At 42.7% G+C, this 20,740-nt stretch overlaps 1 protein-coding gene across 1 annotated transcript in view; it reads left to right on the forward strand.

Annotated features, from left to right (window-relative positions):
* The window catches only part of DKK2 (dickkopf Wnt signaling pathway inhibitor 2), a 268,628-nt gene that overhangs the window by 63,950 nt on the left and 183,938 nt on the right, over positions 1-20,740 (forward strand). The window lies entirely within an intron of this gene.

A 20,740-nucleotide genomic window follows, 5' to 3' on the forward strand; every position in this document is an offset into this window, starting at 1 on the left:
TCGTGGGATGCGACCGCCATCCGAATTGGCGATGCAGGACCGCCGCACCACTGGCGGCCGGTCACACCACCTCTAGGGTGGCAGGCGGACTACTTAATGGACCCCTTTGTGATTACCTAATGGCGATCCCTAAAGATTCGCAATCGCAATTAGGTAATCGCTTTCAGGTAATAATACAACATTTCTTCCTATGGGTCTAAATGTTTTTGCATTAGAAAAATTTGCGATTATCTAATTGGTAATCGCAAATTAGGTAATGCAAAACCAAGGGTACCAGGGGGCCAAAGACCCCTCCGAAGCACCCCAAAAACCAATGTACACATTTAAAGTGCTCCCAACCCCTTTGGAGCATGTGTGCACTACAAGGCACTAAGAAAAATGCATTTTTATGCATTTTTCGAAAAATGTACAGGGTTACCATCGACTTGGAGTCGATGGTAACAGCATTTCCTATTACAGTACATGTGCTTACAGAATCACAAATTTCGATTCCCTTTTTAGTAATCGCAAAAAAATTGCAATTACCTTAAATAATGACTGCAACAGCTTTCATACATCAAAGGCTATGTGGCATACGCAAATGGTCGAATTTAGCTATTTGCACCCTTTGCGAATGCAAAATGGTTTTACATCTGTGGCCCTTTCTGTCTGATATACTTCTAAGTATTACCCATCTTTTGGTTTTCAGTTGCTGTATCCTGTGCTTGGTTGACTTCTGTGATGCTTGGTGCTCGGTTCTGGTTTGCTCAACGTATCCTTTAGGACTGCTCCTGACTGTGATGTCATGCCTATTGCTTTTACGACAAAGGGTGCCCATGACAATCTATGATGATGACACATATAGAAAGGAACTGAAGGCTATAGGAGGGCTTAGTAGAGTGATGCATTTAGAGGATCAAGTAAGGCGTAATATAATTTCTATAGCGAATTGACTGGATTACAGTGCCCAATCTAATTTTAGTATGCCATTGTAGCACTTTCAGTAGTCCTGGTGACTTTCCAAATGGTTCTGAGGTTTCCATCACAGACAGAACTCTCAATATGTTCAGTTTCATTATTATGTTAGCACACTGTGTTCACATTATATCCATACTAATATTATAAAGAGAGAGCCCAAACCTTAGAGGCGGGTAATCTCAGTAACCACAGCACCAATCACAACACCCAATACAGCGTTGGAAAGGGCAGTTGCAGCAGAAGGACATAGGCTATGCAGAAGGATAAAAAAATGTATAAAAAAAATTGCAAAAAACTACATCATCCAGAAGGCCGAGGGCCAAAATAACATCAAACAGGAAATGATGTAATAATGTGACTCACTATATTGAGACTGAGAGCCTGGAGCCAAATTGATCGTGAAAAAGACAATAGCTACCCCGAAACGCATAGAAACAGCATTGGAAAGGGCAGTTGCAGCAGAAGGACATAGGCTATGCAGACGGCCACCATATATATTATTTTTTTTGCAGAGTTTTATATAGCGCGAACTTGACCCGACCTGAATCAGGTATCAGAGCACTTACATAGCACCAGTTACGTTACATGAGGACACACATTCATTTTTGTTAGGCGTGGGGAGATTAGGTGATTTTCCCAGAATCACAGGATGTTTGGCGTCGTTACCAAGACTCGAACCCAGATCCCCAGGCCTTAGCCGTTAGGCCAACTCCTCTATACATTTAAAAGGTAAAAGAACCGTGCCAGCAAAGTAGACCCTTGTGGGCGTGTCTGCGTTGTGCTGTGGGCGTGGGCTGGGGGGTGTGACTAACGCTGGGGGCATGACAAATGCTGGGGGCGTGTGTCCGCCCTTCATGCCATGTGAGTCGTACATACAAGCGCCAATTACGTTGCTGCGCAGCATCAAGGGGCACGCTGGGGGCGTGAGAAACGCTGGGGGCATGTGTTCGGCCTTCATGCCATGTGAACGCAATTGCACCGCATCAAGGGGCATGCTGGGGGCGTGAGAAACGCTGGGGGCGTGTGCTACGTTCCGCCCTTCATGCCTTGTGGATCGTACATTAATCAGAAGATCGTCTGCTGTGGCTGTGTGCTGGGGGCGTGACAAATGCATTCACCTGGAGGCCTGGTAAGTAACATTACTGCAGCCTCTCCTGCGCGCTGTTACTGAACTCTCTCATTCAACGAAATTACACGCGCCTGCTACCATCAGCCAGGGCTCTAGCCAGGCTCAGGGAGCAGATCAGTACACTAATTACCCGCACCTGATAACATCAACCAGGGCTGCAGCTGGGCCTCAAGCGGGGGAACACGCGCCTGCTAACATCAAACAGGCCTGCATCTGGGCCTCAAGCGGGGGAACACGCAAATGAGCGTGTCTGCGGGGACAATTACTGCAGCCTCTCCTACTCGCTGTCACTCAACTCTCTCATTAAATGGATTTACTCGCAGCTGATAAGTCTCTCATTCAACGACATTACACGCGCCTGCTAACATCAACCAGGGCTGTAGCCGGGCTCAGGCGGCGGATCACTACACCAATTACACGTGCCTGCTAACATCAACCAGGGCTGCAGCTGGGCCTTTTCCGTCCTTATTCTAATGAAACAAAAAATGTTGTCTACTGCGAGATTTTAAAACAAATTGCCCTTGCCAAATACACACATTACACACATTCTATTTCATACCCGGACAACGTCAGGATGGGCTGCTAGTAAGGGATAAATTACCCCCTGGGTAATAGGGATATTGCAAGTCATGGAGAAGTTTCATAACCATATAGAGGAAGGAGGTCGAAAACCAAATTCCTTTATAAGGTTTTGCAACTCCAAGGTGACTTGCAATAGCCTTATCATGTATGCCAGGGGGTACTTTATCCTATATAATGCATGGTCACACCATCACCTTTCCCACAAACCACTAAAAAGCTTTGTGCGTAGCTCTTTTTTTATATGACAGAGCGAGTATGTTTGCAAACATTACGAATGAAAATAAAACCTCCAGTGCAAAATGAAATAAATCCAAAACCTGTTGGATAGATGTGTATACAGATATAAGAAATGGTAGTAGCTCAGAATGTGAAGAAACATGCAGACATATTTTAGCCTTTCTCTATGTAAGGGATGTACAAAATAAACATATTTTCTCTTCTTGTCATTGTAAGCTATTAAAACAGATCAGAAAAAAGAAAAGCTAGGATGCAGAATAGGTCATCTCCATTTACCTGTAAAATAGTAAGTGGCTTCACCATTAACTAGTAAAAAAAGTACCGTCAAGTCAATGTAAACTAGTGATCTTTTTCTTCACAAGTTGCATCTCCCCTGACATGTAAATTAGTAAATTGTTTTTTCATGGACCACAAGACCATTGACTTGTGTACAAGAAAGTTATTTATCTAATGTCGTCTATGAAGTATAGTTAGAGAGATCAGTTAATTTGTTTTCCCCCTTTTTTATTATTTACAGGCTTATATAGCGCTAGCTAGACCCAAGGATATCAGAGCGCTTTACATGATAGAAGAACACAGTATAATCAGGTTGCTTACCATATGATGTGAGACATATTAGATTTTTAGAAACACTCACAAAAATAAACAAAGAAAAACGTTAGGCAATGGATTAACCGTATGAGGCAATAAGAACAGAGTAAGATTAAGGGAGAGAAACACCTAATAAACAGCAGAAAGAAACCAACTGACTATAACAGAGGGTCGAGACCTATAAAGAGAGATAATTAACAATGTTTAGTATGCTTAGGTGTTAAAGTATTTGTTGAAGAGGAGAAGTTTCAGGTCACTTTTGAAGCGAGAGAAGGAGGGGTTGCATCGTTGTTCTCTAGGTAAAGCGTTTTATATGCTGGGTGCATTCCCAGAGAAAGAGCGAGTCTGGGTTGATTTCCTTTTTAGTTTGAGAGGTAAGAGAAGAAGTGAGTTGGAACTTCTCAAAGTTCTGGTTTTTCCAGATTTTGTGAGCTTGCTGTCTAAATAGTTGGGGGTCTGCGAGTGAAGGGCTTTGTGGGTGATGCAAGCAGTCTTGAAAGTAAGGGCCATAGAGGCCATTTTAACAGCTCCCCTTTCCCGGCTTGTTAACCCACACAAATCTTCAGTTGAGATGTCACTGTGGAGTAAAGGCTTCACAAACTGTTGCCAAAGTCTGGGGCAAATTCACGGACTAAGAAAATCATGCAAACTATGTTGATGATTTTAGTCCTTTTAGTCCTTTAGCGGGTCTTCCAGGATCAGAAAAGGCAATGATGCTATCAAGCAGCAACCAATTCCACCAACCTTGCCACTCACACACAAATCATAAACCCAAGTAGCGTGATGCCATCTTCATGTTTGGTAGACGCCTTTATTGGTGTGGGTGAACTTTAGCTGTGCTTCCCTCCACCAAGTTAGGACATTCTTGTACTTCTTCATGAAGGATGAAATTCTCAGAATTCTTGGGATGTGAAAGGCATAAATAAATCTTTGTGCCCCCTTATGTAAAGCCATTTTTGTGTACAGCGCGCCATGACTTTGTAGCTAGGTTTGCTCTGTATGGGTCAACGAGATTCTAATGCCAACAGCATTAGTTTAAACAACTAATGGCACCAATCCATACTATTATTTATGGGCATGGGAAGCAATACTATAGAAATAGGGCCATATGTATCAAGGAACCAATTTGCGATTCTGTAATAGCGATTTTTAAGAAATCGCTATTTCAGAATCACAAATTGGTATGTATCAAGAAAATCTCATTTTTTTGCGATTTCTTAAAATTCCTTAATTGCGATTAGCAAATTGCGAATCTCAATTAAGGAATAATTTTCCATTCATTCCTATGGGCCAGGAGGCCCATAGGAATGAATGTGAAATTATTCTCAATTTGCGATTCGCAATTTGCTAATCACAAATTGAGAATAATTTCAAGGGTGCAGGGGTGTCCAAAGGACACCCTGTTGCACTCCTGAAATACGCATGGGTGCAAATGTGGTGCACATACATGCCCTAAGGGCATGTATGTGCATCACATGGCACTTTGAAAAATGCCCAAATTGGCATTTTTCAAGAAAATCACAAATTACCACCAACCTGAAATTTTGCGATTCCTTAAATGCAATCGCAAAATAAGGAATCGCAAATTTTGCGATTCCTTATTTTGAACCACATTTTGTTTAATACATTCCATTTAGCAAATTCGCATTCACAAAGGCCGAAATTCTGCGAATTTCGGCCTTTGCGAATGCGAATTTGCTTGATACATATGGCCCTCTGTCTCCTATGTACTCTAAAATGCTAGTAAATTGGCCCTGTAACTTCCAGCTCTCTATAGGCAAAAGTGCAAAGAGAGGGCAGTGCTTTTTATTCGTCCTGATTGTACATGAGTATTTCCATTTTATTTTTAAGTGTATCTCAGCCAGTCCACAAAGGCGTAAAAGAGTGCCACATGAGTACTTCTTTACAAACTCCAAAATGCCTCTTTGAACAGGGCCCTATATGTTAGCTTTATTTGGTTGTTTACATTTTGTGCTTAACTGTAAAACTATTTGATGTCATACAATTTCTTTTTATAAATTCTTCTAAGCATTCTCACACTTGGCTTTATAATGTCCTAGAGCTGAAAAAACTGACTTCTGAATTCTATTCTACATTTACCCTTTTACCATGCCAGTGCACCATCTGGGTTTGGTTATTTCACCTTTGATGTGGTGTGCCTTCACTTATCTGGTTATTGTACTGTCTTTCCTGCTCTGGGCTTGCTGCACAAGACTTTTCTTCTGTCCTTTTTGATTAATCTATAATTTGCAAAGAATTGACACTTCAAAATATTGACTCATTGCTCATCCCCGCTACATGAAAAACTTGAGAATACAGTCTTTGGTCCTGTCAGGGAAGAGACAACTTGACCCATCCAGCATTGATGCACATACAAAGGTTTTTTCTGATGATCGTTTTTTAAATTGATTTTGTGTGATATTCATGTCCTCACGGGCACTTTAGATTGAGTCTGGACGGTGAACTCCACTCCACTTGCGGAGTTTGCAGAGATTTCCACATTCCGCGTTACGTGGAGTTCACAGAGTTTTTTTTACCTCGCTCGTGTTCATCAAGGTCAAATTGATAAGCGCAAGCGAGGAAAATCCACCTCCCGGCATGATTTTTCCACGTTTGTGATCGTCAGCATCAAGTTGGCGGGTGCAAGCGTGAAAAATCAACCTCCTGGTGAGATTTCTCAAGACACGCTGTCAGATTTCGCAATGCGAGTGGCCGCTCACATTGAGAAACTGGCCGCTTGCATTGAGAAACCTGCCACTCGATTAAAAATCTACTCGATCAGCAGAAAGGAAGCAGCACCCACTTGTGCTGTGCATGGTGCCGTTCACGATGATTGCACAGTGCAGACAAGCACCTGGCACTGAAAATCACCCCTTTTATCCAACACTCTCTGCCACTTGTAGAGCTCCACATAGGGCATCGGAGATTTTTTTGCACTTTGCGGAGTTCTGCAAAGCAGAACTCTGCAAACTCCGCCCAGGATTACTATATATGCAAAAAAAAATGGGAGAGATAAATGCAATGACCATGCTTACAAGACAAATGTGAAAATGCATAAGTCAGCCTTATAGAATGTGGTTTTCGGCAATGGTGTAAGAATGAATGCACACAAAGGTGCACCAGTTAGTTTAGAATGTTTGCCCTACTTTGAAAAATGAGCATTTCCTTGTGCGGGTGCCCGCTTACACTGAGAGACGGATTCGAGAAAATGTTTGCGAACCTATTCTCACAGATTCACTCCTTCATAACTGCAGGTTTACATTATCAGAACTCACCAAACCTTTTCTAAAGAATTCACATAAACCTATAACATTTGCATTTTTTCCAGAACTACTTTTGGAAAGGCTTTGTGACTCTGTTTTCCCAGCATGCAAAGCTGGTTGCCATTGCATAATTCTTCATAATGACAACTGCACATACAAAAACTATTTTGGATAAGTTCAGTTACACTTTCATGTTTTCTTGTCTATGGGGAACATAATTTAACTTTGGAGTAGCTCCTTCTCCTACAATACAACGATTTGTGGGGTGTTCCCTTCTCTTTTCACCCTAGAAAGTGATTTACTCCTGCAGTGGACAGTAGTAGGTCACTTAATGTTTCCAGAATGGGAATAGGCTGCGGAAAAGTTTGTGCATGCCCTCAAACCTGTGGTTTTTGCTGGTCCCAAACTTTCACTGGTAGAGTTACTCATTTGTAATAATATTTCATATTAGGGCAGTATGAGTAACTTGATTCAAGAGTGCAACATCACCTTTTGGGAAGTGTTTGCATCCATATATATAGCCATTTGAAGATGTAAATTGAACTTTTATGTATGAATGACTTTGAGTGCATGCCTGTGAGTGTCTGCATAAGTGAGTGTTGCAGCGGCCCGTGCAGGTAAGAGCGGCAGGACGGGTTGGAGGTAATTCGACAGACAACCATGAGGGAAAATCAAATAAATATTTAATTTTCCCTTGTCGTCATCCCAGCACTCTTACCGGCACGGGCTGCTGCTGAGTGAGGCTGCAGCACATAGGCAGACGACCTGCTCTGTGTCTGTGTAGAAGTGGCCTACCCATCTCTAGAGTTGCGTCTAACGAGTCGACCCATGCACTCCCCAAGGATGGAGCGTGCAGTCCTAGCAAAACTTACTTAAGGGCCCCCACCGATCAGCATGTACGGCTGTGGTGTAGTGTGTGCTCATTCTGGTTACCCTCTGCCTACACTTTAGAGGGGTGCAGGGACTCCTTTGCGAATGAACCCCACTTGCGATTTCTCTGAAGCATTCAGGGAGGTTCCCAACACATGATACAAAAAGACCATGAGAGCAGAACATTCGTCATTTTCTATTCCCTGTAACAAGGTGTATAGTACAATCTGGCAGTGCCTGGAAGGCTGGTCCAATTGATCAGTGTTTGGGAGGGTTTTTTGGCTGTTTGAGTGCCTGTTTTATTGCCTAGTGGGTCGGTTTTATCTGTTGATTTCTCTGGTATTACCACAAACACTGCTTTCAACTAGCACAAATGGATGCAGTCGTCCATGCCAACACATACAGCGTGTCTTTGCAAGTTTAAAACTGCCCTTATTTGCAAATGTGGGCCATTTTATTTTAGCTATCTGATTGGCTTGTGAGGCTACCTTTCTGTCCCAGTCCGACCCTGGGTGTAAGAAAACGCTCACATAATTTTCAACGAGTGGTCCTAGTGGGAGCTACTGAGCTTCAAACAAACAATTCTCACTTTAACTGCGGCCCCACTTAAACATGCCAAATTCCATTTTGCTTGCAGAATTTGCGGAATGTGGGCAATTTTGCTTTCTGCGGAGAACGCAGAATTGCCTAAAATTCCGTGATCCGCTGCTTCGCTGAATTTTTTGCTTGTTTGAGCTTTCAAAATGCGTGTTTGTGAGATATTTCTCCCCGAGCACGCAAACAGCGTTCATGGACAGGAAAGAAATGGGCGCAACAAGCAATTCCGCATGCTCGCTGAACTTTTGTGTGCTTGTGGGGATTTTTTACCATTTCGCAGAGCTTTGCGTATTGCGACAACACAAATTCGGCCCACCCCTACTTTTAAAGCCATAGTCGCCATCCATGCACACCATCCCCCAACAACCCAGGAACAGGTTTATTGAATAGAAAGTGCATTATAATTACTGGAAATTTTGAATTAATTTCAGAAATGTACACTCCGTTCACAAGTCTACCAGAAGTCAATGAAAAGCCATGCTCACTTACAAGAACTTACAAGCGCTTCGACTCATCGTCAGGGGTAGTAAGCGCTATATAAATGTGATTACAATGCAATGCAATACAATAACAACTGAATACATATTTCCCCTGCACAGTAAACACAAAGATTCAGACAAAATGTAGCAACTTCTGTACCTCGTGGCATTGGTACAAAAGAAGCGTGTTTTACAGCTTTTGGATAATACAAACCAGGACGGGTTTGCTCTGCTCCACATGGTTTTGAAACTGAAGAGGGCTTCTCTTTGAAGAACAATGGAAAAGTCATTAGACAGCACAGAAAAGAATGCAGCACGGAAAGATACAGCATGTTACACAAAATCAGACACTCCTTACAAACACAAAAGTGCCTGTCTTTGTTTTCAAATACTGCTTTTTAAAATTATTTTTCTGGCATACTTTCTTAACTCCCTGTGGGAAAATTATTTAAAGCAGTAATCCTGAAAGGGTTTATGTATCATTTATTGGCTGCATGCTTTGTGTTTACTGCGAATTTGTGTGTTCCGGTTGTTACCCCATTAAGAGGTATGCGTCAGTCTGGAAACAGTCCTTGCTGTGGGAGCCAGGAGAGCGACTAGAGTACTGAATCGAGTGGATACATTGATTTGTAACGTGGATTTAGACAAAGGCCTGGGACACCCCCTAGGGGGCAGATTCACTACGATTTTACGCCGTGTTTGCATTACAAATGTGATGCAAATCGGCGCAAAATCTTTTTGTCTGAATTTATCTCCAGTGTTAAACTTGTTTAGCCCTGGAAATAACGTGAAAGTGAAGCGAAACAGCGCATACCACTGCTTTGCATTACTTAGCGCCAAGGGGGCGTACCATGGGTGGAGCATGGGCCTTCCCATGCAACGACCCAAGGTTTCTGACGCTAAACCCAATTTACTAAATAAAGTAGACAGGGTTTAGCATCGAAAAATAGTGCACCCTTCAAACAGGCGCTTTGAAGGAGAAATGTTTAAAATTAGTCTAAGCATATTATTTTGCACTGGGAGAGCATTCTTCCAGTACAAAACCTATGCTTGACTCATGGAGACACCCTCTAATGTGTCTCTGTGGCGCATGGCAGCTAATTTAATTGCCGGTGCTAGGGGAGAGGAGAAGAGTGCCATATTTCATAAAATTTCACCCTCTCCTGCTCTCTCCTCACGCAGTGCAGCATTTCCGGCTACTGCACTGCCTTGTGTGAGAAATGGGTAAATCCGGCCCTAAATTTCTGGGGAAGACAACCTTCAGAAGAGTTGCTCTAGGGGTCTGGCTTGTCATCATGAGCCAACGTAGGAGCCAAGCCATCAAAAGATAGAAATCAGGCACTTACTCATTTTGGTATTCACAAAAGACACTTACTCATTTCGGTATTCACAGAAGTTAGGACTCCTAACTTCTGTGAATACCGAAATGAGTAAGTGCCTTCTGTGAATACCAAAATGAGTAAGTGCCTTCTGTGAATACCAAAACGGTAGTAAGTTTAGGATTTTGTCTTAAGTTAGTTCTGTGAATCGGGCCCATTCACATTAGCATGAAAAAAATGCTTGTTTAATATTTCTTAATTAAGTACACTCGATTATATCACTGAATTTAGTGTTGTTTAGTGAAAGGTTGGTGCATGCTACAGTGGCCTCCTGAAGAGGGCCCTAGCACTTACTTTTTAACAAATTAAGCACTGGAAAGACCACTTTACACGTTAAGGCAAAACAAATACAGCTTACCTGTTGCTGGCAGGATACAGGCTGCAAAATGCAAAGAAGCCAGTGATTAAGAGAGGGCCTTTATGAGTAACTGTGCTTTCACTATTGTGAGCCGGAAACCTACTCAGGGCTTCTATTCATCAGGCAGAATTTCGACCTGTACCAGTCACAGATTCAATTTTTGTGTTGCATGTGTGATGCGACCTGTGGATGTACTAAATTGATATGGATTGCAGAATCCATTGTCTATTAATATTAATGTCCCTACACTGGACACCCATCCGCAAGAGAGCGCTGTTCAAACTGCTATGCCTGATTTACAAAGCCTTCTCAGGCTTTGGCCCAAAGTACTTTCAGAACAGACTAACTCATCATGTCCCAAGCAGGAAGGTGCAATCAAGCAATCAATTGCTACTATGTCTACGGCGCATTCGCGCCGCTAAACATGGAGGCAGAGCCTTTTCCTACCTTGGCCCACTCCACTGGAACAAACTTTCTTTGTTCATCCAGGTATGTCCAAGTCTACCTGATTCCAAAATACACCTTAAAACGTGTCTGTTTTAATGCTGCCTCTACCCTGTGCCTGTCTCTCACGCGCCGAGATGTTGTGCGCTATATCAAGATTCATGTAATAACATAACAACGAGGCCGGGATTCATTATGCAAACCCATCCAAAGGGCTCTGAGCGTACAAATAGAAGCCTGTGGGGGACAGCAAACCTCCTACACTTTCTTTTGCAAAAGTACAAAATTTCAGCCACAGTTTTTTCATGGGACAGGAACTGCAATACAAAAATAAAATACCATGATGCAAAGGGGCATCATGGAGAGCATGCACTGGTCCCTGAAGAGCAGTCTACAACCTATCAGTAGCGGCCGGTGGTAGGAGTGCTGCGGGGCGGTGGGTCGGGTGGGGGAGGAGCAGGGTGGGGGTAGTAAACTACGGCATACGGACGAACATAGGTAAGTAAACAAATAAATAAATAAAACAAATGTCATTGCGCGCGCTGCATTGCCAAATGCGATGCAGCGTGCACAACGAAATTCGTTGTAGTTATTTATGTGTTTACTTACCTCCGTTGGGCCGTATTCCATAGTTTACCACCCCTCCACCCTGCTCCATCACCGCCTCGCAGCACTCCCAGCTCCGGCCGCTACTGCAACCTCTTGCAGATACCTGCAGAAAACAGTCACAAAGTGAAGCTGTGAGCCATGAACAGCTTCTGCATTGTGACTGGATAGTCACCCTGTTTGAGGAGTTGGTATCCAATCAGTGGCATTTGCAGTCGCAAACCATTGATACGTTTCATTGGGACTGCAAGAAGGGCCAACACACCTTTCACATTCTCGCTTCCTTAAAATTGTGAGGACTTGAAATGTGAACATTGAAAGTGAAGTAAACCTTTGACTTGTAAAGCACCTGTAGCACATTGCAATTATGGTTTTGTAGTCATATGTCAGCAATTTTCTGCACATCATGGTTTGCAATTGCAAATCATTTTTGAAAATCTGGGCATAAGTCTGTTTCACAGGAATAATGCCACTCTACAAAAGGAAAAAACAGGCACATATAATCAATGTTTAATTTGTAAAAGAATAAGGGGCATATTTATCATAGGTTTTGTGACGCCCTGTGCCACGCAAGGGGATGCAGGGTGGCGGAAAACCTACAATTAAATTTATCAAGTCACCCTGCGTTGCTTGGTAAATCTAGTGTTTCGCAAGGCAGCGCAAGTCACTTGCATTATACTGCGTAGTGAGGGTGTTACATGGGTGGAGCGTGGGTGTTGCCATGCATCCACCCATATATTCTGACAAATTCCTGGATTTACCAAGAGTGGTAGACCTGGGAATGCGTCAGAATTGTACGCCTCGCCATCAGAGGCACAATGAGGAGAAATATTTGTATTTCTCCTCATTGTTTCCTCTTTCCAAGTGTGCTGCATTCTGCAGCACACATAGAAAAAGGAAAATGCATCTGAGGCTTGTTTTTGTGCAGGAAGGTGCCCCTTACAACACAGGCACCCTTTCCCCATGGTGGAAAGGTGCCAGGGTAGGCGCCAGACAGCACATTGTGCTCCAATGCTAAGAAATAACAGGAATGCGCAGTACAATGTGAGTACAGGTCATTCCTACCCTTATGCTATCATGCAGCACAGTGAAGCAAGGTGACTTGCCGCGCTGCTGGATTTGTTTTTAAGTATGCCCCTCTTTGTCTAGGCCCAAAGATTTGCTCAGAAGCCCACAGCCTGCGCCATCAAAGATCAGGTGGCCAATTACCAAGGCCGCGTATTCTTGTTTCCACCGATGCCTCTTTAATTCGCCACCAGACATTCGTAGCTCTTAGTATCCCTCTTGTGGGCTTTTTTCATCTCTGCTGTTTCCCCCTGTCACTGTTTTCCATCTTTTCCTTCCTCCATTTTAGCTTTCACCTGCAATCTCTTGTATTTAATATGTCTTAAATGGGGGCGCTTATCAGTTCAAATAACCAAATTACTGTGTTCATTCGCTTTTGTGTTCAACTCCCCCTGACTGTACACATTTACAATACTACGGTCACACTGTTCAAGCTCAATTTACTGTCAACATAAGATCTCTTCCCACCGAAAAAAGGCAGGCAGCGTCTGGCAGTATGTTGGAATGCTTGCTTTTTATTACTTAGTTGTGTATAGTAGATGCTTTAGCCTTAGAACATTTGTGGCTATTCATGCATCAGTACCTTTCTTTGCACTTTGTAGGCATTATTAGATTAATTTTATTCAACGTAACCTATTTGGTCGTTATGATCAAATTCTAAATGTTGTAAGAAACATTGCATGTTAAAAATAGCATTAATATAGAAGAGCTATGCTATATTTTATTACTAAACAGGCAGTCACAAGTACAGTTACCTTGCAGACACCAGAGTCATGATTTGAACGGTGCCGCGGGTGTAGTGGCACCGGGCCTAAAAGTTATCAGAACACATCAAAACACCTAATAGTTATATATTTTTTTACTAAACAGGCAGTCACAGTTGCAGTTACCTTGCATTTAAAAGGGACTTGATTTGAATGGTGCAGCAGGTGCAGTGGCTCTGGGGCCAAAATCTCTAGGGACGTGACAAAACCCAGATTATTGCTAAAATGATCAACTAAACAGGCAGTTACAAGTCCAGTTACCTTGCAGATAACAGGGTCATGATTTCAGTGGAGCAGCAGGTTCAGTGACACCAGGATCAAAAGCTCTAGGCGCCCCACTAAACACCAACTATTGCTATATTTTACAACAAACAGGCAGTCACAAGTGCAGTTATCTTTCAGTCACTAGGGTCATGATTTAACTGGTGCAGCAGGTGCAGTGGCACCGGGGCAAAAGTTGTCATAAATCCACTAAACACCAAAAATTGCTATATTTTACTACGATACAGGCAATCACAAGATATCTTGTAGGCAATGGGGCCATTATTTGAATAGTGCAGCAGGTGCAGTGGAACCGGGCCCAAAAGTTGTCAGAACTCCTGTAAACACCTCATACTGCTATATTTTACAACTAAACAGGTATTCATAAGTGGAGTTATCTAGCAAGTACTAGTATCATGATTTCAATGGTGCAGCAGGTGCAGTGGCACAGGGCCAAAAATTCAAGGCAGCCCACTAAAAACCTAATATTGCTATACTCTATTCCTAAACAGACAACCACAAGTGCAGTTACCTTACAGATCATAGAGTCATGATTTAAATGGTGAGGCAGGTGTGTAGGAGAGTAGGGTCTGCTTCCTATGGTTACCCCCACTTTTTGCTGTGATTCTCTGGTTTTTCGACTTTAGTAGGGCTGTGGTCCTGCTAATCAGGCCCACAGCATAGCTATTTTCTCTCTAAATTGATTCCATGTACTTTAGGAACATACCAGATTGGTTACGGGGTCACCCTTGTGAGCCCCTGTATAGTGTACAATAGGTACCCAGGGCATAGGTGCACCCTAGCCTACCAGGGGCTGCAGCATGTATTGTGCCACCCCTGGTTAGCCTTCCAAATTGACACCACAGGTCTGTTCTTACAGCCTGGGTAAGGTGGTGTAATCACCCCTTACTTAGATATAGCATATCTATATCTACCTTACATATAGACACATAATAACCTATAAGTCCCTCCTATGGCAGGCCTTAACAATCCTGGAGGCAGAGTGCTTGGTTTTATGTGAGAGGGTGCCCTAGCATGAGCTGAGCTCCTCTGCAGCTTTCGGAACCATCTCCTTATAGCTGTTCTATGATATAGCCATACCATATACTCTTAAGTGCATTATAATCCTCGCGGTTAATGCTAACTTTGGTTTGGCTTTATAAAAACATGTCGTGTAAGGTGTCAAGCACTTTGGAATACTACCCACTGCCAGTTCTGGCGGCGGGGGTAGCATTTCACCCTTCTAGAGGGAGAAGACATAGTTACTGTTAAACCCGGTTAAAGTTAAACAGAGCCCCAGCATCACAAAATGGATGCTGCTGCCACGGACATGCGTCTGCCCTCCTGCTGCTGGACAAAACTCCGGCAGGGGAGGCTTGGACAATAGGTTTCCTGTCCAGGGAGGTGCTGTCCCCTTCCCAAACAGGCTTTAGTGTATTGGGGCGGGGAGGGCTGCATTCAGTGAAAGCTTTCCAGACACTACCTGGGGCGCACAAGGTGCTCCATGCATTTACCAGTTCAAAACGGTTGCTGGTGCACTCAGCCCCAGCTATGGCCGAAACTGGACAAAGGGGAAGGGTGTAACCACCCCCTCCCCAGGTCCACCCAGAGGAGGGACCTTAGAGTTAGTCCAACCCCTAAACTTACTATAAGTATAGAACCCCATTCCCTAGGACTTTAGATTACCCTGGATGAAACTCTGCAACATATATCCTGGATCTTCAACATTCCATTTCGGCTGGAAGATGGAAGAAATCTCCCTTGTGGTCAACGAGTGACAACCCTGTTCAAACAGGCACCAAAAGCATCTTTACTGGTCTGCATTTTTTAGGCTCCCGCTGGACCCTGAAGAATCTGCAACACAGGACACAAACTTCCGGACATCTCTGACCCCGACCTTTGCTCCCAGCAAAACTGAGACCTGTGGCGGACACAAGAGCTGTGGGACCGGAACTCCTGGACATCCTGCATTTTGCTACCTGCATCAACTTCCCCAGGTATCCCAAAGTTGTGCATCGGGGTGCTTGAAGCCCCAGCCCGTGCACCTTTTGCACCGAAGTTTAGAGGCCCACACTCCACGAGTGTCCTGTGGGCCAGCTTTCTGCATTTCAGCTCAATGTGTCTTTGCGGTTCCTAGCCCATTGGCTAGTGAACCCCCAAGATGACCAATCCTTGACTTAACTTGTTTTCCTGGTTGCTCCAGGCTTGCTCCAACTTCCCTGCAAAGGAGAAGTTCTTCAGACCTTGCTGGTTTGGACCAAAGCCAATCTTGACATCCTGCATGGATTGCGTTTGCCAAGGCTTGTTGGGTCCAATCCGGATACCGATAATGCAGTCAACTAGATCCTTTGTGGGACAGCTCAAATCCCACTCCTGGTTGTTGTCGACACCTCTTGGACCTCATGGCTGAAGAGATAAACTTCACCTTTTCACCTGAAATCACCCGACATATGGTGGCATCGTCCTATCGCCGCCCTGGTCACTGGCTAGTGGCCCAGACTCTGTCTCCTCTGCTTTCAGGTTCTTCACATCTCCGATCCATCCTTGGATCCACCGAACACGTTTCCTTTGGTCACCTGCAGCACTTCTTCGCAGCTCTCCATTGGAATCGACGACGAAACTCGACACGAAAAGACAACTATGCACCCGGCTTCCAACACGAGTACTCCGTCCGGTGCTCCCATGGGTATTGACTCTCAAAGTGTCCTAGTCTCAAAGGGTTCCATCGTAGTTCACCTACAAGTGCCCTTAAATTGTAAATGTGTAACTTGTTCGTTTCCCATAGAAAGTCAATGGTAACCCGCGGCTGTGTTTAGACACTGCACGGGTTTCCTGTGGCTCCTACATCCTAACCTTTGGTTGTTCCTAGAAGCCCCAGCGATTCCACAGGCCCCAGGCCTGCTTTCTAATTCTCACGTGGTTCTTATACCACTAATTTAGTATATGGTTTGTGATGCCCCTAGGGCATAATGTATACTGTGTGAATTATCATATGCTAATTAAGTTCCTTGTATTGTACTTTTACCTCTCACCTCATAAAGAGTGCAGAGGGGTTGTGTTTAGAATAAATACATATATATTTGATATATACCTTTGGCGGTGTGCTTTCCTTTGGTACTCAAGAGATTATAAATGGCAAAACAACTTGCTTACTCGTCTCCAAGTCTTAGCCTGAAGGCTGCTCTCCACAGCTACCACTAGGATAGCTTTCTATAAGGTTGACTATAACCTACCATCAATAAGGGTCGATTGGACTGGTGCAAGGTGCCCACTAGACTAGTGGACATCATATACCAGGCCAACTTCTCACAAGGTGCAGTAGCACTGGGCCCAAAAGTTGTTAGAACTCCTCTAAACACATAATGTTGCTATATTTGACTACTGAACAGGCAGTCACAATTGCAGTTACCTTGCAGTTAAAATGGACCTGATTTGAATGGTGCAGCAGGTGCAGTGGCACTGGGGCCAAAAGCTCTAGGGACCCCATTGAGCCCAGATTATTGGTAAATTTTACTACTAAGCATGACAGTCACACATGCATTTATCTAGCAGGCAATGGGGTCAGGATTTGAATGATTCAGCAGGTGTAGTAGCACCAGGATCAAAAGCTTCAGGCACCCCACTAAACACTGAATATTGCTATCTTTTACTACTAAACAGGCAGTCACAAGTGCGGTTACCTTGCAGACAACTGGGTCATGATTTCAATGGTGCAGCAGGTGCAGTGACACCGGGCCCGCCTAAAGCTCCGGGCACCCCACTAAACACCGAATATTGTTACCCTTTACTACTAAACAGGCAGTCACAAGTGCAGCTACCAAAAGTTGTCAGAACTAATCTTAACACCTAATATTGCTATATTCTACTACTATACAGGCAGACACAATTGCAGTTATCTTGCAGTTAAAAGGGACTTGATTTGAATGGCGCAGCAAGTGCAGTGTCACCAAGGCCAAAGTCTCTAGGGACTCCACTAAACACAGAATATTGTTAAATGTTACTATTAAACAGGCAGTCACAAGAAAAGTTAACTAGCGGGCACTAGGGCCATGATTTCAATGATGCAGCATGTGCAGTGACACTGGGGCTAAAAGTTGTAACAACTCCTGTAAACACCAAATATTGCTATACTTTACTAATAAACAGGCAGTCACAAATGCAGTTATCCTGCAGACATTAGGGGCATGATTTCTATAGTGCAGAAGGTGCAGCAACGACCGGCCCCAAAGCTCTAGAAAGAAACCCCTCTAGACAAAAAATATTGCAATATATTACTACTAAACAGGCAATCACATGTGCCGTTACCTTACAGGCAATAAGGTCATGATTTGAATGGGGCAGCATGTGCAATGGCACCAGGGCCAAAGTTGTCAGAACTCCTCTAAACACATACTATTGCTGTTACATCAATTAATTCTATTATTTCCCTCTTTAGTTTCATTTTTTAAAACGTTGCTAATACTTACCTGCAGTATACCACTAGTACCAGCACAATTTATTGCCTTTTTGTACATGAACACGTCATAACACAGACTTTCTTTACATTACATAGTACAACTACTCAGCAAGCTACAATTTACAACAAAAAACTGCTTACTAGTAAAAAGCAGTTTCTTGTTGTAAGTTGTAGCTTGCCGAGTAGGCGAAACGTAATGCATTTGCCAATGCTTGCCGTTTTTCTCTCTCTTGCTCGGGAAAGGTGTCTGTTAAAGAAAATTAAGCGCTGGTCCCCAAAAATGAGTGCTGTTGGCCCCCATCTGCAACCCCTGGCTTAAATTAAGCCCTGCATATAGTCCCTCTGTATTGGCTTTACTGATTTGATTTTGAGTTTTATAAAGCGCTCTTATACCTGGAGGCGTCTTGGCACTGATCTGAAGCAAGAAGATATGCAATCAGAGGCAATCAATATCTGACCTTGGAAGTATCAGTTGCCATAAAGCCACGTTTTTAATTTTTTTCTTAAAATCAGAATAGGTTAGGGTGGACAGATTTTCAGAATGAATACCCGGGACGGGCACAGACATAGAAATAGGACTAAATGTCCTATTAGGTCTAAGGGCTTCATATATATATATATATATATATATATATATTCACTGAAAAAACCATAGGTTATAGACCATATATAGTTAGGAATTAGCATTTACTAAACCTTATTTTACTCACACAAAACCATTGAAATTCCATATATAGTTAGTTGCACTAACTATATATCGCGCACCCGCAATCCACTGCTGATCATGTCACATATTACATCATTCATGACATGGTCAGTGACATCACTGATGACATCACTGATGACAACATCCAGTGATTATGTGTTTCTGTAAAGTTTAAATATGTTTTACATATTGAAGAATGAGTGGATGTATAAGTGTCTGAATGAAGGTTTTAGTAGGTGCGTGATTGACTGTATGAGTGAGTGATTAAATGCGTCTTACTGAATGCACGGGTTAGTGACTAAACTGTCTAAAAGTGTGCATCAGTATGTCTGTTGTTGTGCAAGCTGCTGCACGTGTTGATCAGTAGCTATATAAGTAGCTATATGGGTTATTGATTGGTTGCACAAGTATTTGTATGGGAGACTGAGTGTGTGTATGGCTGGCTGGGAGGTGTGTGACTCTGTGCAGATCAATGTGTACTTGTATCAGTGATTCTATAAGAGAGTAACTATGTGTTAGTATATGTTTCAAAAATGTAAGGTGTTCTGTGTTTAACTGTATAGATGAGAAAATGGAAGTGTGATTGATTCTTTTCAGGACTGACTAGGTGTGTGAGTAACTCCATGGATGAGTGGCAGAGTGTGAGTGTCTGTATAGGTGTATGAGTGCATATGATAGTGTTGTAAAGATGAGTGATTGTATGTATGAATGATTGTATGAGTGAATGTGTGTGTAGACATAGGAATCAGTGAGTGCGTATGTAGTAACTAGTATTGGTGTGTCAATGGTTTCAAAAATGATACTCTCTATTTAACACTGGGTGTAACGGAGGTTATATTAGAGTGTGAGGAGATGCATTGTATTATCACATGAATGATATCATCAGTGATGTGATCATTGATATCAAGTGAGATGTCATCAGTGATGTCATTTGAGATGTCATCAGTGATGTCATCAGTGATGTCACTGACCATGTCATGAATGATGTAATATGTGACATGATCAGCAGTGGATTGCGGGTGCGCGATATATAGTTAGTGCAACTAACTATATATGGAATTTCAATGGTTTTGTGTGAGTAAAATAAGGTTTAGTAAATGCTAATTCCTAACTATATATGGTCTATAACCTATGGTTTTTTCAGTGAATTTTCAAGGTTTTGTAAATGCTAATTCCTAACTATATATGGTCTATAACCTATGGTTTTTTCAGTGAATTTCATTGGTTTTTTAACAGCTAATATCTGTAGCTGTAAAATTTATTCTTCTTTAAATCCAAAAATATATTTTATATGTTTATGAATAATTATTTTTTTAAATATTTTTTTTTCTTCGTTCCCGCTTCGCGAATCGGGAACCTTACAGTAAAAAAATGTTCAGAAAAATAAAAAAAAAAGTTATTTTCAGAACTACCTCCCCGTTATTAAAAAATTGGTACAATATTTGGAACTGTGCCAACCTCTATTTCTCTTAGTTCGCTTCCTAGTTCGCTCGCTGGTACGCGAACTGGAAGCGAACCAAAAACAGTAAGTATAAGGGAAGGAAACACACACTTATGTTAAAAGAAAGACAGCTATAGGGGAGTAAACTAGAGATACTATTACCCATAATCCACTACTGATGATGTCACATATTACATCATTCATGACATGCTCAGTGACATCATCAGCAGAGGATTGCGGGTTTTTTGGCAACATGCCTTATCGACGGTTTAATAACGCTGCCTTTTGCTTTATATAAGTTTTCAAATTGTATGAAATATATACCAATAGGTCTTTATGAACCTTTAGGTAGTGCTTTTGTTCATGAGGTCTGGTCGCTTCCATACACATACAGATGTTTCAAAGATGATCAAGAAGTTTATCTGAATGGAGAGGAATGCACTGAGACGCCAGATCATTCACTAATGTGTAGGCACATACAGTTACACGATTCATGCAACAAACAGCGACCAAATATGGCTTGCGTGATGCAAGGCACGCCAGTTCCTGCTATCA

This window comes from Lissotriton helveticus, chromosome 2_1, assembly GCF_964261635.1.
Source record: "Lissotriton helveticus chromosome 2_1, aLisHel1.1, whole genome shotgun sequence".
NCBI lineage: Eukaryota > Metazoa > Chordata > Amphibia > Caudata > Salamandridae > Lissotriton > Lissotriton helveticus.